At 43.5% G+C, this 15,851-nt stretch overlaps 1 protein-coding gene and 1 pseudogene across 3 annotated transcripts in view; one reads left to right on the forward strand and one right to left on the reverse strand.

Moving 5' to 3' along the window:
• The window catches only part of LOC126198890 (semaphorin-2A-like), a 1,278,287-nt gene that overhangs the window by 472,410 nt on the left and 790,026 nt on the right, over positions 1–15,851 (reverse strand). The window lies entirely within an intron of this gene.
• On the forward strand, positions 15,365–15,482 carry LOC126199869 (5S ribosomal RNA; annotated as a pseudogene).

Genomic DNA, 15,851 nt, shown 5'->3' on the forward strand with positions numbered 1-15,851 from the left:
GGTGCGCTTCTGGATGAGGTATCGAATATATTGCTTCCCCCTACTTATACCTCCCGAGGAGATCACGATTGTAAAATTAGAGAGATTAGAGCGCGCACGGAGGCTTTCAGACAGTCGTTCTTCCCGCGAACCATACGCGACTGGAACAGGAAAGGGAGGTAACGACAGTGGCACGTAAAGTGCCCTCCGCCACACACCGTTGGGTGGCTTGCGGAGTATAAATGTAGATGTAGATGTACATATACAGAAACTACATTAGAAATAGACTCAATGTTAAACGCAACAACTTGGCAAGTGGTAAGGTATGAGTAAAATCGGAAGTAATGGTGAAGTGTACTGTACACATGCACAACGGCTACGTGAATGGAGTCCTTTGTCAGTAGATTTCTTGGAGCGGTGGGATACGCTTTCCAGTCGGGACAACAGGTGAATTCTCAAGAATCTCACTTTCAAAGAAGCGGGTTTGCAATTCAGGAAGCTTTTCGCATTGCATCCACTCTAGTAAATATAATGCCCGTGTTGCACCTTTATTAAATATCTTTTATAAAAGATATTTAATAAAGGCTTCGACTTTATACTTATGTGCTTTTATCACATCTTTTGTAAAAGTTAGTGTGATATAAATAGTTGTGTCAAATAACGTAACATGACAGCGTCATAAGGGCGTAAGAGAGATACTGCGGATGAGGTTTGATGCTCGTGTAGCTAGAATGCATCCGCGTTAATTTAAATGAACCCGTTATATTCGTCATGTCAGGACTCAAAATATTCATCATCAGTTCTAGTAATCTGAGAGCTGTTCTTTACATGTCGGCCTTACTATCAACATGACAACAGCACTTTCAACATCAAGAAGCAATAAAAATATTATCAAGAAGCAATAAAAATATTATCAAGAAGCAATAAAAATATTTCGCTTCTTACAGATGAATACTAAATCGTCCCCTGCGTGCGTAAATTAACGATACATTGTTGAATTATATTCAAACAATGTAATATTATATTTTACTTGATATAATGTCCGTAAGTACAAGATTACTCAAAACGTCTTTGTCAACATCTAATTACAGTAAGAGAAATTTCAGCAGTCGATTACATTTTTTGTCCAGTTATTATCAGTAGATCGTAAAAGAGATAGCAGTAACAACCATACCATTCACCATTCTGGTCTAGTGCTGAACAAATCTGGAATGTGTAAATAAGTGTAACACAGGACAACTGTGATAAAATGTTCAGTAGTATAAGGAATTAATGTTAAAAGTCAAGGGGACAGACAACGTAGGAAATGAAGAAGAACGTCTCGGGTTATCAGTCGAGTGGTGGCAGCTTACTAACATTGCCACATCCGATTCACCATGCCGACCCTGAGTATCTGTGGGACAAACGGCACAAGCAAAAGAAAAGAAAAGAATCTCCGCATTTTCTTGTTAGTTCTTACTACACTGTCCAGTCACATTAATGTGACAACCTGTCGAAACCCTGAACAACGACCTTTTGCCGAGTGGGCCACTGCGAGATGTGCAGGAAAAGAGTGAGGTTCTGTAAGGTACCAACAGGAATGTGAAGCAATGCCGACCCAAGTCTGCTGCGCTGGGTTGCTCAGTTAAAAAATCCATGGCGCGAACAGCCCGATAGCGGTGGTCCCACGGGTTCTCGATTGGTTTTAAATCTGGGGAGTTTAGTGGCCATGGTAGTACGGTACTCTCTTCCTGGTGCACTTCTAACCACGCACGCACACTGCGAGTTATGCGACACGTTGCACTGTTCGACTAGCAGACGCCACAGTGCCGACGAAAAGCAAACTGCATGATAGACATGGTCCCCAAGGACAGATGCGTACTTTCGTTGAGCCAATGCGCCTACCAGAATGACGGGATCACCCAGGGAATGTCACGAACACATAACCAGACCTTAACGGTCCCTCCGGTGTTTGTTTGCAGACGTTTCACGCTGTTCACGCCAAAGACCACCTGTACGATAGAGCATAAGGCCACCTGTCGCCGTTCAGTAGACGTCCAATTACGGAACTGGCGTGCAAATTCCAGCCTTCTTCGCCGATGAACAGCAGTCAACATGGGTGCATGAACCGGGCCCCGGCTGCGGAGGTCCATACGCAACAACGTTCGCTGAACAGTCGTTGAGGACTGTTGGTAACCCCTTAGTGCCTCTGGGTGATGAGTTGTTTAACAGCTGCGCGTCTATTCGGCAGTACCAATCTCCGCAACCGTCGTTCACTACCGTCATCTATGTCCCGAGGAAGACCACAGGCCGGCCGAAGTGGCCGTGCGGTTAAAGGCGCTGCAGTCTGGAACCGCAAGACCACTACGGTCACAGGTTCGAATCCTGCCTCGGGCATGGATGTTTGTGATGTCCTTAGGTTAGTTAGGTTTAACTAGTTCTAAGTTCTAGGGGACTAATGACCTCAGCAGTTGAGTCCCATAGTGCTCAGAGCCATTTGAACCATTTGAACACCACAGTTGCCTAAGCGCTGGTTTTGGAATGCGCTATTTTGCCATGCACGGTGTATCCTAAACACGGCGTCACTAGAATAGTTTATACACTGAGGCGTTTCAGAAATGCTTCCACCCATGGCCCGAAAGCCAATGATCACGGACGTCAGATAAATCGTTTCCGCATTACGACGCCGACTGAACTACATTACTGGCCATTAAAGTTGCTACACCACGAAGATGACGTGCTACAAACGTGAAATTTAACAGACAGTAAGAAGATGCTGTAATATAAAATGATTAGCTTTTGAGAGCATTCACACGAGGTTGGCGCCGGTGGCGAGCCCTACAACGTGCTCACATGAGGAAAGTTTCCAACCGATTTCTCATACACTAACAGCAGTTGACCGGCATTGCCTGGTGAAACGTTGTTGTGATGCCTCGTGTAAGGAGGAGGAATGCGTACCGTCACGTTTCCGACTTTGATACAGGTCGGAATGTAGCCTATCGCGATTGCGGTTTATCGTATCGCGACATTGCTGCTCGCGTTGGTCGAGATCCATTGACTGTTAGCAGAATATGGAATCGGTGGGTTCAGGAGGGTAATGCGGAACGCCGTGCTGGATCCCAACGGCCTCGTATCACTAGCAGACGAGACGACAGGCATCTTATCCGCATGGCTGTAACGGATCGTGCAGACACGTCTCGATCGCAGAGTCAACAGATGGGGACGTTTGCAAGACAACAACCATCTGCAAGAACAGTTCGACGACGTTTGCGGCAGCATGGACTATCAGCTCGGAGACCATGCTTGCGGTTACCCTTGACGCTGCATCACAGACAGGAGCGCCTGCGATGGTGTACTCAATGACGAACCTGGGTGCACGAATGGCAAAACGTCATTTTTTCGGATGAATCCAGGTTCTGTTTACAGTATCATGATGGTCTCATCCATGTTTGGCGATATCGCGGTGAACGCACATTGGAAGCGTGTATTCGTCATCGCCATACTGGCGTATCATCCGGCGTGATGGTATGGGGTGCCATTGGTTACACGTCTCGGTCACCTCTTGTTCGCATTGACGGCACATTGAACAGTGGACGTTACATTTCAGATGTGTTACGACCCGTGGCTCTACCCTACACTCGATCCCTGCGAAACCCTACATTTAAGCAGGATAATGCACGTGTTGCAGGTCCTGTACGGGCCTTTATGGATACAGAAAACGTACGACTGCTGCCCTGGCCAGCACATTCTCCAGATCTCTCAACAACTGCAAACGTCTGGTCAATGGTGACCGAGCAACTGGCTTTTCACAATACGCCAGTCACTACTCTTGATGAACTGTGGTATCGTGTTGAAGCTGCATGGGCAGCTGTAGCTGTACACACCATCCAAGCTCTGTTTGACTCAATGCCCAGGCGTTATCAAGGCCGTTATTACGGCCAGAGTTGTTGTTCTGGGTACTGATTTCTCATGATCTATGCACTCAAATAGCGTGAAAATGTACTCACATGTCAGTTCTAGTGTAATATATTTTGTCCAATGAATACCCGTATATTATCTGCATTTCTTCTTGGTGTAGCAATTTTAATGGCCTGTAGTGTATTTTCAGTGTCCCCAGACGCGCTTCATTTGCCCTCCACTGCTAGTGCTGCCACCTGCTGTCTGTGAGTGGTCATTGCACGTTGACGTCGAACATAGGCGATGGTCACTTTCATGTGACTGGACCCTGAACCCAGGTTTGAATAAGTCGGCCCAGTGTCACCACTCCGAAAGCGTCAGATGGAGCGATTGTTTTAGTAAAACCTGTTTTCAGCTTTTCTATGCCCTCAAAATACTTCTCTTTTACTTCTTTTTGCAGGATACGTAGTAGGAAAATACTGCAGGGTGAGTGGCTGCGATAACGTTGAAATTTAATTTTTGGCTTAAAAGGTGCTAGGCACTTCTAGTTACTGGTAGCATTCTCATAGCAGCAGAGCCGAAAGTCCTTTGATAGCAACAGTCTAGTCGGTTTCCGCAGTGTCTCAACGCAGTCATTTTAACGTAGTAAAAATAATACGAGAAAAATGCTGTAGCTGAAATGTAGTTCGAAAAGAAATACCCGAAGGCTTACGTTTATGATACAGAGATTTACGGCACGAAGAATTTAAGACCTATCAGTGACCAAATCACGGCATCAAAATCAGTGTAATAATTGTTATGTCACACCATTCTCATCATCATTATCATCATCTGCACTTCAGAGATTTGGATTCACTCATCTCTTGCATGATTTTGTACCACACTACGACGAACTCGAGTCTCTCGACAAGCATCATCCTAGCTGCAGAATCATCCGTGGCATGCGTGTAATATCTTCTGTGATCTGATCGAAATAGGGGCGATATGACACAAAAATTAACATTTGTACGTTCCCTTATTTAATATTCCATCACTGAATATGTAGTTCTGTACACTTCGTCAACCAATAATTATTCTTCCGTGTTTCCAGATAAAAACCGTAATTCACAGTTCAACACATGAATGGAAGGTACGTCGTAATTTTCTTGCATCGGATTGGTGCGGAAAACGAAAAACAATGTCTCTTTCTAACACACACGCACACTCACTCACGCAAGAGAAATTTGTTCGTCATCGAATAACACCGGCGGCCGAGTTCTCTGCGTTCGCTCCCGTCAAAACTTATAAGACAATCTGAATTTCGACAGAGCGCCATTGATCAATACAGTCGCATGGTAATTGCATTCCTCCGTTCCAGATAAGGCTACGCCGAACTCCGGTGAAATTACGAGCTACCGATTCTGCTTGTCAAATCCCCTCTGTCTTCACGAGAGCGCTTGCAACGTTAATTGAAAAAGTTTTTTCACCTCCCAGAGTCAGAATTATTCTGCAATTACATACGTATTTCTAGTACAGTTTCTCTCGTAGAGCTAACGCGCAACTTTATTTCCGCATTTTCGTACGCATGTGTGCCTCGTCCCTTTCCACTCTCTCTCTCTCTCTCTCTCTCTCTCGGGCGCGCGCGCGCGCACACACACACACACCACTGTAGCAACACATGGACTTGCTACAACGCTTCCATTTTTCTGTTTCGGATATCGGCCGTTCCTGTGAGTCCTAATTGAGTCTTGATTGTCCTGGCCGCTGCACAGCTGCCGAAGCCAATCTCGTCATTTCACGTTCATCGAATAAAAACTAGCGAAACATGGCGAGCATGACAATACCACAGAACAGATGATGCCTTCTCTCACATCTGCACTTCGTAAAATAATAACGGTGTCAGGATATCCCTTTACACTTCTTACAGCTGTGCTTCCAAATTTGCTTCTAAATAATCCGCATCAAAAAAGGTTTCTGGAATAATATTTTTTGTATGCAAGTTTCTGAGTTGATACTTTAGTCGAGATGCGTCGAAAACCCAGCAGTCTCAAATTCAGTTCACAGGTAGGAATGGGAAGGCTCTCTGAAAACAGACATCCTGTCTCTTTAAATCACACTAAAATACTAATCATATCTTTGCCCACCATGTTGGGGACGGGAGGGGGGGGGGGGGGGGAGTACGTGCAGGAGTCGTAGATCATACACATTTAGCGTCATGAAAATCCGCTTTCTTTTTTCTCCTGTGTAGTTTTTCCGAGACACAAGTCTAATGTCACCAACGTTTAAAATCTGGGCTTTCTCAGACTTACCGTTACTCTGTCCAGGCGTTCAAATAATCCTGCGACAATGTAGTCGTGTTATTTGTGTACGCTCCATGATCCCCGTTGGTTTTAATTTTTATGGATCCACTTGACTGACCATACAAGTTCTTGCAAATATTCCGTTTCATAGACAAACTGCAGTTTACCAGTACACTGCCGATGAAATGAATCATGTCATTTCGTTTACAACGATGGAGCCTATTTGATCGTTCAACTTGGTAGCTGTATAAGATGTTACTCCAAGATATGTGTTGGCCGAATATATTTGTAACTCATCAATGTAGCCAAACGTTTTACGTTCGTAAAGTGCATAACTGTATAACTTGTGGCGTATAGAAGAGTCATCCATCGAAAATACCTGGTTCGTTCTATATCATCACGATCAGATATGTCTTTCTAACTAAACTAGTATCAAAACATAAAAATCTTATAGAGGTGATACGCACCGTCAAAAGATGTATTTCATAATAAAACTGTATCATAAACAAACAGAAACTAATCATAGTATACAGCCAGTATGTTGACGGTGACCACACACTTTTATGTTTGATATACTTGTTTGCCAAGACAGACCTGCCTGATGATGGTTATATAGTTCTTAACGGCAATAAAATAAACAGAAATGTTTGGTATCAAGGACTGTTTTAAATTATACGAATTTGAAATATCCTTCAATGTCATTAACATCTCATCAGCACAACTTTCCGTTTCCTTCATTAAAATCAACATGCCAATTTTTGTACTAGCCATGTATTTTATTGAGCTCGACCTGCACGTAACTACAATATCTGTTGTATAAGACTCTTGCTTAGATTAACGTAGAAGGCTGAAATGAAACTAATACTATCATGTAAGCCATTAACATAAAACCAGAAAGAAATACTGTGGCCTCATGCACCTCCCCGGGGAACACAAGTATGTCTGTGGCTGACTCTTCATCTAATGTGTTGTGCGTCGATCTGCTTGTCGAGGAATTTTGCAAACGGGTATCAAAGTTTGAAACATCCCCTTAGAAAAATTAGTGAATTACTGTGCTGATAAACCTCTTACGTTATTTGATTTTCAAACAGCTGAACAGAACTGAACGTACTCAGACATTTCTCTCTTTACTTATTCTGATCAACATTAAACTGACACATAATATTTTTAGCGCAGCGCAATCTGACTTTCAATAAACCCTACAAACGAATGGCCCTGACGAACATTAACCTATACCTGTCACGAATCACTTACCTCACAAAAATCTTCGTTACTCGAACTACTGCAATACAGCGAGCGCCAATACTGCCAGCTAAATAAAAGATTCCAACTACTGAAGACACTAACTACTGATAGGCATAGTTAGCAAATGACAATGTATTTACCTTAATAATATTCAAAAGTCGTCGCATATATATATATTCGGTTGGGTAGAGATGTCGACATTCATCTGTGTGTCGGCTGGCCAACTTCTTGCCTTCTTATGACAGTCTTGATGATTTCAGGACCAGAGGTAATTTACCCATACAACACACAAAGCGTGGGCTCCTCGCTGTCACAGCTGACGCAAAGTCCACAATTCAGGAACGGTCGAGGAAGCGCCCAATAATAAAAAAAATGGCTCTGAGCACTATGGGACTTAACATCTATGGTCATCAGTCCCCTAGAACTTAGAACTACTTAAACCTAACTAACCTAAGGACAGCACACAACACCCAGCCATCACGAGGCAGAGAAAATCCCTGACCCCGCCGGGAATCGAACCCGGGAACCCGGGCGTGGGAAGCGAGAACGCTACCGCACGACCACGAGATGCGGGCAATAACACACCCTACTGTAAAGTATACAAATCAAGAATGGTAGATTTATTATCTTTCCCTGATGAGATCCGTCAAAATCTAGCAATAAAATCTTATGTTAACTAGTACCACTTAATTCAAGTAATGACAAAATTTCTAACTTATGATACCAGCAGTATGCAGTTTAATGATATAGCAAACAGAGATATGTTGTCTTAATTTAATGTTCTCATAAGGTTAAAGTGACGAAGGACAGCGATATTTATGAGGCTCTGCTCCGTTAACTTTAAATTTAAGTCCCTTTTAACGTGTTTTTTTAGGGACTTCCTTTTATGTCTGCCTGTTCGGTACAAATTTTGCAAGCTTCCCGATGAGTTCGAGACTTGAAAGTTTCAACATAGCTCAGAACTGTACGACAGTGCACTATTAACTCTCCTTCTTTTGTGGTATATGGCACGGGTTACCACTGCTGTTTCCCTCTTTTCCTGTACCATCTGCGAATGGTTCGCTGGAGGAACGATTTCTGGTAAGCCTGCGGGTGAGCTAGGTGGAAGCAATATATTGGTTGACCCAGGTGAAAAGAAACTGAAATAAACCTAAAATTTACCGCATTTTTCAGCAGTAATCTCATCAAGATGTTTGAAATCGACGAAAACTTTCACACTAATAAGACTAAAAAGCAGAAAATTGTTAAATGAATAAAAATAAATGTTTGTAAAACACGTTTTTATATGGACTGAAAAGTAATTTCTCTCAGCCCTGTACAGGCTGCTAAGCCCATACAGATAGCTCTAAAAATTTGTGGTTGTGAATTTTTAACATCTATGAAAAGACTTGTAAGATTTATAGCGAAAAACGTGGAGCGCAAGCAGTATTTAACTGATGAGCGAATAGTTAACCTCATAACAATTATCTACTGCAAGCGCGGCACATTTTTCGCCATAAATCTCACAAGTATTTCCGTAACTATAAGAAATTCATGATAATATATTTTCAGAATTATCTGTATAGGGTTAGCAATCTGTGCGCAGATAAGATAAATTATTTCATGCAGTCTAGTCCATACGAAAACATGTTACAATAAAAATTCATTTTTATTTCAATAATTATTTTTGTTTATGATGTGGACTACAGCTATACTTTATGAATCTCTGATACACACGCAAAATGGAAAGTGTTGTTAAGTATAGTAACCATTACGATGATCGATCTCCAAGCGTAGTTTTGTTATGTTGACTTGTATACTTTCCTGTCTTGTTCGTGTGTACAAAACAATTTCATTATGATGTAACATTTGAATCCGGTCTGGAATAAAGTTATGTATTTTCTAACAAGCTGTGTTCCCACGTAGTTCATTAAAGTGTCTGTTTGCTATTGATAACCGCCGTACAAAAACGTTTGTTTCAGAACAGCGCCAGCAGACCAACTTTATTCGGTGCGGTGAGTGCCGGCTAACACTCAGTCGGTCGCTGTCGCTGGTGAGCGTTTCTTCCGCTGCGCAGCGCTGCGGCGCTCTTTGTAATTGAAGTACAGAGGCTTGCGTGTACAGCAGCGCAGGCCACAATGCGCGGCTTTGCAGCGGCGGTAATCGGCTTGCTACAGCCGCGTGTCGGCGCCAGGGGCATTTACAATGGCGGTGACCGCCGCAGCTGCCGCCTGTCACCACCACACTCCGCGCCGCACCGCGTACTGCTCTTCCTGTGACACGCCCACAAGTCGATGTCTGCACGGGTAAGAAAAACGCTGTCCCTATAAGGGATATTCAACGATGATCGACGTTTGAGACGTTCAGAATTTAAATATATGCACTCCTATTGTGATATAGAAGTCTTTGGAGCATATTAACATCGATATTAAAGATAAAATATCGACCTTCGATGTTGTCCAAAAAACTAGGCTACGTGTTACAATTACCCACAATTTTTACGTCATTTAAACGTATCTATTCCTATGCATGTCTCATAACATCACCAGTGCGAATTACACTGAGGTGACAAAAGTCGTGGGATACCAGTATGCATATACAGGGTGGTGGTCCATTGATAGTGACCGGGCCAAATATGTCACGAAATAAGCATCAAACGAAAAAACTACAAAGCACCGAACTCGTCTAGCTTGAAGGGTGAAACCAGATGGCGCTATGGTTGGCCCGCTACATGGCGCTGCCATAGGTCAAACGGATATGAACTGCGTTTTTTTAAATAGGAACCCCCATTTTTATTACATATTCGTGTAGTACGTAAAGAAATATGAATGTTTTAGACGGACCACTTTTTTCGCTTTGTGATAGATGGCGCTGTAAGAGTCACAAACGCATAAGAACGTGGTATCACGTAACATTCTGCCAGTGCGGACGGTATTTGCTTCGTAATACATTACCAGTGTTAAAATGGACCGTTTACCAATTGCGGAAAAGGTCGATATCGTGTTGATGTATGGCTATTGTGATCAAAATGCCCTACGGGCGTGTGCTATGTCTACTGCTCGGTATCCTGGATGACATCATCCAAGTGTCCGGACCGTTCGCCGGGTAGTTACGTCATTTAAGGAAACAGGAAGTGTTCAGCCACATGTGTAACGTCAACCACGATCTGCAACAAATGATGATGCCCAAGTAGGTGTTTTAGCTGCTGTCGCGGCTAATCCGCACATCGGTAGCAGGCAAATTGCGCGAGGTCGGGCATCTCAAAAACGTCGGTGTTGAGAATGCTACACCAACATCGATTGCACCCGTACCATTTTTCTATGCACCAGGAATTGCATGGCGACGACTTTGAACGTCGTGTACATTTCTGCCACTGGGCACAAGAGAAATTACGGGACGATGACAGATTTTTTGCACGCGTTCTATTTAGCGACGAACCGTCATTCACCAACAGCGGTAACATAAACTGACATAATATGCACTATTGGTCAACGGAAAATCCACGATGGCTGCAACAAGTGGAACATCAGCGACCTTGGCGGGTTAATGTATGGCGCGGCATTATGGGAGGAAGGATAATTGGCCCCCATTTTATCGATGGCAATCTAAATGGTGCAATGTATGCTGATTTCCAACGTCATGTTCTACCGATGTTACTACAAGGTGTTTCACAGCATGATAGAATGGCGATGTACTTCAAACATGATGAATATCCGGCACATGGCTCGCGTGCGGTTGAAGCGGTATTGAATAGCATATTTCATGACAGGTGGATTGATCGTCTAAGCACCATACCATGGCCCGCACGTTCACCGGATCTGATATCCCTGGATATCTTCCTGTGGGGAACGTTGAAGGTTATTTGCTATCGTGATCCACCGACAAGCCTGACAACATGCGTCAGCGCATTGTTAATGCATGTGCGAACATTACGGAAGGCGAACTACTAGCTGTTGAGAGGAATGTCGTTACACATATTGCCAAATGCACTGAGGTTGACGGACATCATTTTGAGCATTTATAGCATTAATGTGGTATTTACAGGTAATCACGCTGTAACAGCATGCGTTCTCAGAAATGATAGGTTCAGAAAGGTAGATGTATCAAATTGGAACAACCGAAATAAAATGTTCAACCGTACCTAACGTTCTGTATTTTAATTTAAAAAACATACCTGTTACCAACTGTTCGTCTAAAATTGTGAGCCATATTTTTGTGACTATTACAGCGCCATGTATCACCAAGCGAAAAAAGTGGTCCAACTAAAACATTCATATTTCTTTACGTACTACAAGAATGTGTAATAAAAATGCGGTTCCTATTTTAAAAAAACGCAGTTGATATCTGTTTGACCTATGGCAGCGCCATCTAGCGGGCCAACCATAGCGCCATCTGGTTTCCCCCTTCAAGCTAAACAAGTTTCGATCTTTGTAATTTTTACGTTTGACGCTTATTTCGTGAGATATTTGGCCCGGTCACGAACAGTGTACCACCCTTATAAGAATGGCGGTAATACCGGGGACACAAGATATAAACGGGCAGTACATCGGCGCTGCTGCCATTTGTCCTCAGGTGATTACTGGGAAAAGGTTTCCAACGTGATATGGCTGCACGATGGGAATTAAGAGACTCTGAACGCAGAATGTTAGTTGGACCTAAATGCATCGGACATTCCATTTCAGAAATACTTAAGGAATTCAATATCCCGACATCCACACTATCAGTAGTGTTCCGAGAATTCCGAACTTCAGGCATTGCCTCTCTCCACGGACAACGCAATGGCTGACGGCCTTCGCTTGACAACAGAGCAGTGGGCGTTCTCGCAGAGCTGTCAGACGGAGCACTGCGTGAAATAACTGCAGAAATCAATGTGGGCCGTACGGCGATCGTATCCGTTATGACAGTGCGGCGAAATTTAGCTTTAATGGGCTATGGCAGGAGAAGACCGACGCGAGTGCCTGTGCTAACAGCACGACATCGCCTGTAGCACCTCTTCTGGGGCCCGCATCTCGTGGTCTTCCGGTAGCGTTCTCGCTTCCCACGCCCGGGTTCCCGGGTTCGATTCCCGGCGGGGTCAGGGATTTTCTCTGCCTCGTGATGGCTGGGTGTTGTGTGCTGTCCTTAGGTTAGTTAGGTTTAAGTAGTTCTAAGTTCTAGGGGACTTATGACCACAGCAGTTGAGTCCCATAGTGCTCAGAGCCATTTGAACCATTTTGAACCAACCTCTTCTGGGCTCCCGACAATATCGGTTGGATCCTAGACGATTGGTAAACCGAGGACTGGTCAGATGACTCTAAATTTCAGTTGGTAAAAGCTCACGGTAGGGTTCGAGTGTAGCGCAACGCCCACGAAGCCATGGACCCAAGTTGTCAAGGTAGTGGTGATTCTGTAATGGTGTGGGCTGTGTTTATATGGAATGGACGGGATCCTCTGGTCCTACTAACCGATCATTGACTGGAAATGTTTATGTTCGGCTCCTTGGAGAGCATTTACAGCCATTCATTGAGTTCATTTTCCCAAAGATGTCACCGGGTCACAATTGTTCGCCAATCGTTTGAAGAACATCCTGGTCAATTCATGCAAATAATCTGCCACCCACGTCGCCCAACATCGATCTTATCGTACATTTATGGGACATAACTGAGAGACCAGTTCGTGTTAACATCTTGCACCTAGAACACTTTCGTAGTTATGGACGGCTATAGACGCAACATGGCTCAATATTACTGCAGCGGACATTCAACGACTTGTTGAGTTCATGTCACGTCGAGCTGTTGCACTAGGCCGGCCTAAAGGAGGGCGACATGATGTTAGGAGGTGTCCTATTTGCGTCTCTTCAAAAGGGATCACAGGGGTGGCGGGGGCAGTACTTTTTAACAAAGGTAAGAACATTATTTCTTGCTGTAACTTAATGTGGATTAATGACTTTAGTTATTCATTCACTTCATGCCTTTTTGGTGTCAGGTAATGTGGGTAACATGTTGATACAGTACATGAAAATGGAGAAATCAAATTTGATGTATCGTTTGTCAAGCATAGAGTAATTTGCAAATTGGTACTGTAACGAATCTTCCATCACAGCTCAGTTATTATCTGAAGGATCGCCTTCTAGATACAAAACAAGATCCACTTCAAGTATAGAATCACATCATCGGTACTACCCATTCAAAGGTACAAAAAATTCACTTAAATATCTGACCTTCATAGCCACATTGTCAACCCCTGAACGACTGTTCTCAAAAGCACGGTATATCCCCTGTCATCAATACTACAGACTGAAGGGAGAATTCTTTAAAAATATTCTTTGCAGTCTGTAGACAAAAGGATTGGCAACATGTAATGTTAATTTTTGCTCTATTTATTGAATAGTAAATATGATATTATAAATACATTTATGTGTTGCCTTTCACGCTATTCTTCAAATTAATCACGCAAAACCAATCTGAAAAAACATCGATGTTTTGTGTTTGATTATTATCAATCATCGATACTTAGAAGTTGATGATAAGATCTAAATCATCATCGATGATTTACCAACATTTCCCATCCCTAATCCGCACTGCATCCACATCTGCATCTGCATCTACGTGATTACTTTGCAATTCACATTTAAAGTTATAAAACTACACCTACGCCAGTCTCAACACGTGTCGATCACTTGCGCGAGGGCAGTTAATTAAAATCTTGTCCATATGAAGCATGTGTATGCCTTCTTTGCAGCGAACACTATAGCGCGCATTAGATGTTTGTATCAGTTTCATTTCGACGTCTGCATAACTTTATATGCAATTAAACTCTTCGAAGTGAAATCAGAGAGAAAGGAGACAGTGACAGGTAGCTTCCTTACATATTCGAGAGTAGCAACTCGGAATCTGTTCTCTCATACGATCATTATAAGAGAAGTTATTATTTTCACCTGAACAGCGCCAGCCACTAGAATCTGTTAAAAATTCCACCTGTTCCTTCTTCTTCAGAGAAAGGCCTTGATACGATATGCCCGCCCTTGTGTCGTTTATCATCACAGTAGGATGGGAAACCTCTGAAAAACGAAGCCATTATGTGCTTACTATTCCCCAACAGATAGGACTTGGCTGCTGACCTTCTCAGCAGTTGGCAGGCGACCTATTTCTTGAGATCAGAAGCTTGCTGATGTGCGATGCTGTGACATCGCAAGTCGCCGGAGCGCGGCCAACGCAGCTGACTTTCTCTTCGGTCATCAGCGGACACTGTTAGATGGTACACTTGGAAGACGCCAAGGAATGCCAGATTCGACTTCTGGCACTTGCCGCCTAGAATTTCGATCTTCATTATTTTGGACAGAGATGCATAACGAAGCCTGCAGTAAAGCTCTACCGGATTAATGTAGCAGGAGCAACTACTTTGTGTTGCCTGTTGCGAACCACCATCTCCATGTGGTAAGGACATCACAACAACCTCCCTTCCCTTTGTGCTGCCCCGTCTGTCCTCTCGTGTTTTCTGTCCTCTCTCTAATATTTCTCAAAATCATTCTCCTTTATCATCACCAGTGCAGAAGTAGAATTTAACCTATAAAATAACAGTAATTTTCCTCCACGCTGATATTACGAGCGTTTAGTACACTTCATTTCTGAACACTGCTCTCGACAATGTGTAAGGTCCTGAATGTCAATATATCAAAGTTTAAATAACCTTTTTCCTTTGTATGGTGTAGCGTCTGTCCACCTCTTCAATCTCTTAATTAATCAAAATAGTCAGCCTAGATCGCAGCTAACATTTATTTCTTCCGATAACCGGTTTCAGTCAATAACTGTTAATACCTTTTGGTACGAACAGTAGTTTGTGTACCGTTTCCACAAGTCATTAAGGCGTCAGTGATATGTAGATGGTGCTGTTTGTCTGAAACAGGTTACCAGAATAAATAAATAATTGTGGCGATCTTGACTAAATATTTTTGTTATACTGCTTAAAAAGATCGCTTTCGTTCTTGTATTACTTTGAAAGTTATTATCTTAATTAATCACTCTGGTGCCAATGGCCTTGCCGCAATGGACACACCGGTTCCCGTCAGATCACTGAAGTTAAGCGCTGTCGGGCTGGGCTAGCACTTGGATGGGTGATCATCTGGTCTGCCGAGCGCTGTTGGCAAGCGGAGTTCACTCAACCCTTGCGAGCAAACTGAGGAGCTACTTGATTGAGAAGTAGGGATTCCGGTCTCGTAAACTACCAAAACAGCCGGGAGAGCGATGTGTTGACCACATACACCTCTATATCCTTATCCAGTGACGTTAGTGGTCTGAGGATGATACGGCGGCCGGTCGGTACCTGTGGGTCTTCTTGGTCTGTTAAGGCGGAGTTTAGTTTTTCTAATCACTCTGGGGCTTCCTGTAAGTAGCGACGAATTCGATTGACCTACACCAGCGGCCGTCAAGCTGCGGCCCCTGGACGGCATGCGGCCCGAAACAAGCGTACATGAGGCCCGCAGTGCTCAGCCGAATTTTATAATAAAGCGCTTCT

The sequence above is a fragment of the Schistocerca nitens genome, chromosome 8, assembly GCF_023898315.1.
Source record: "Schistocerca nitens isolate TAMUIC-IGC-003100 chromosome 8, iqSchNite1.1, whole genome shotgun sequence".
NCBI classification, from domain to species: domain Eukaryota; kingdom Metazoa; phylum Arthropoda; class Insecta; order Orthoptera; family Acrididae; genus Schistocerca; species Schistocerca nitens.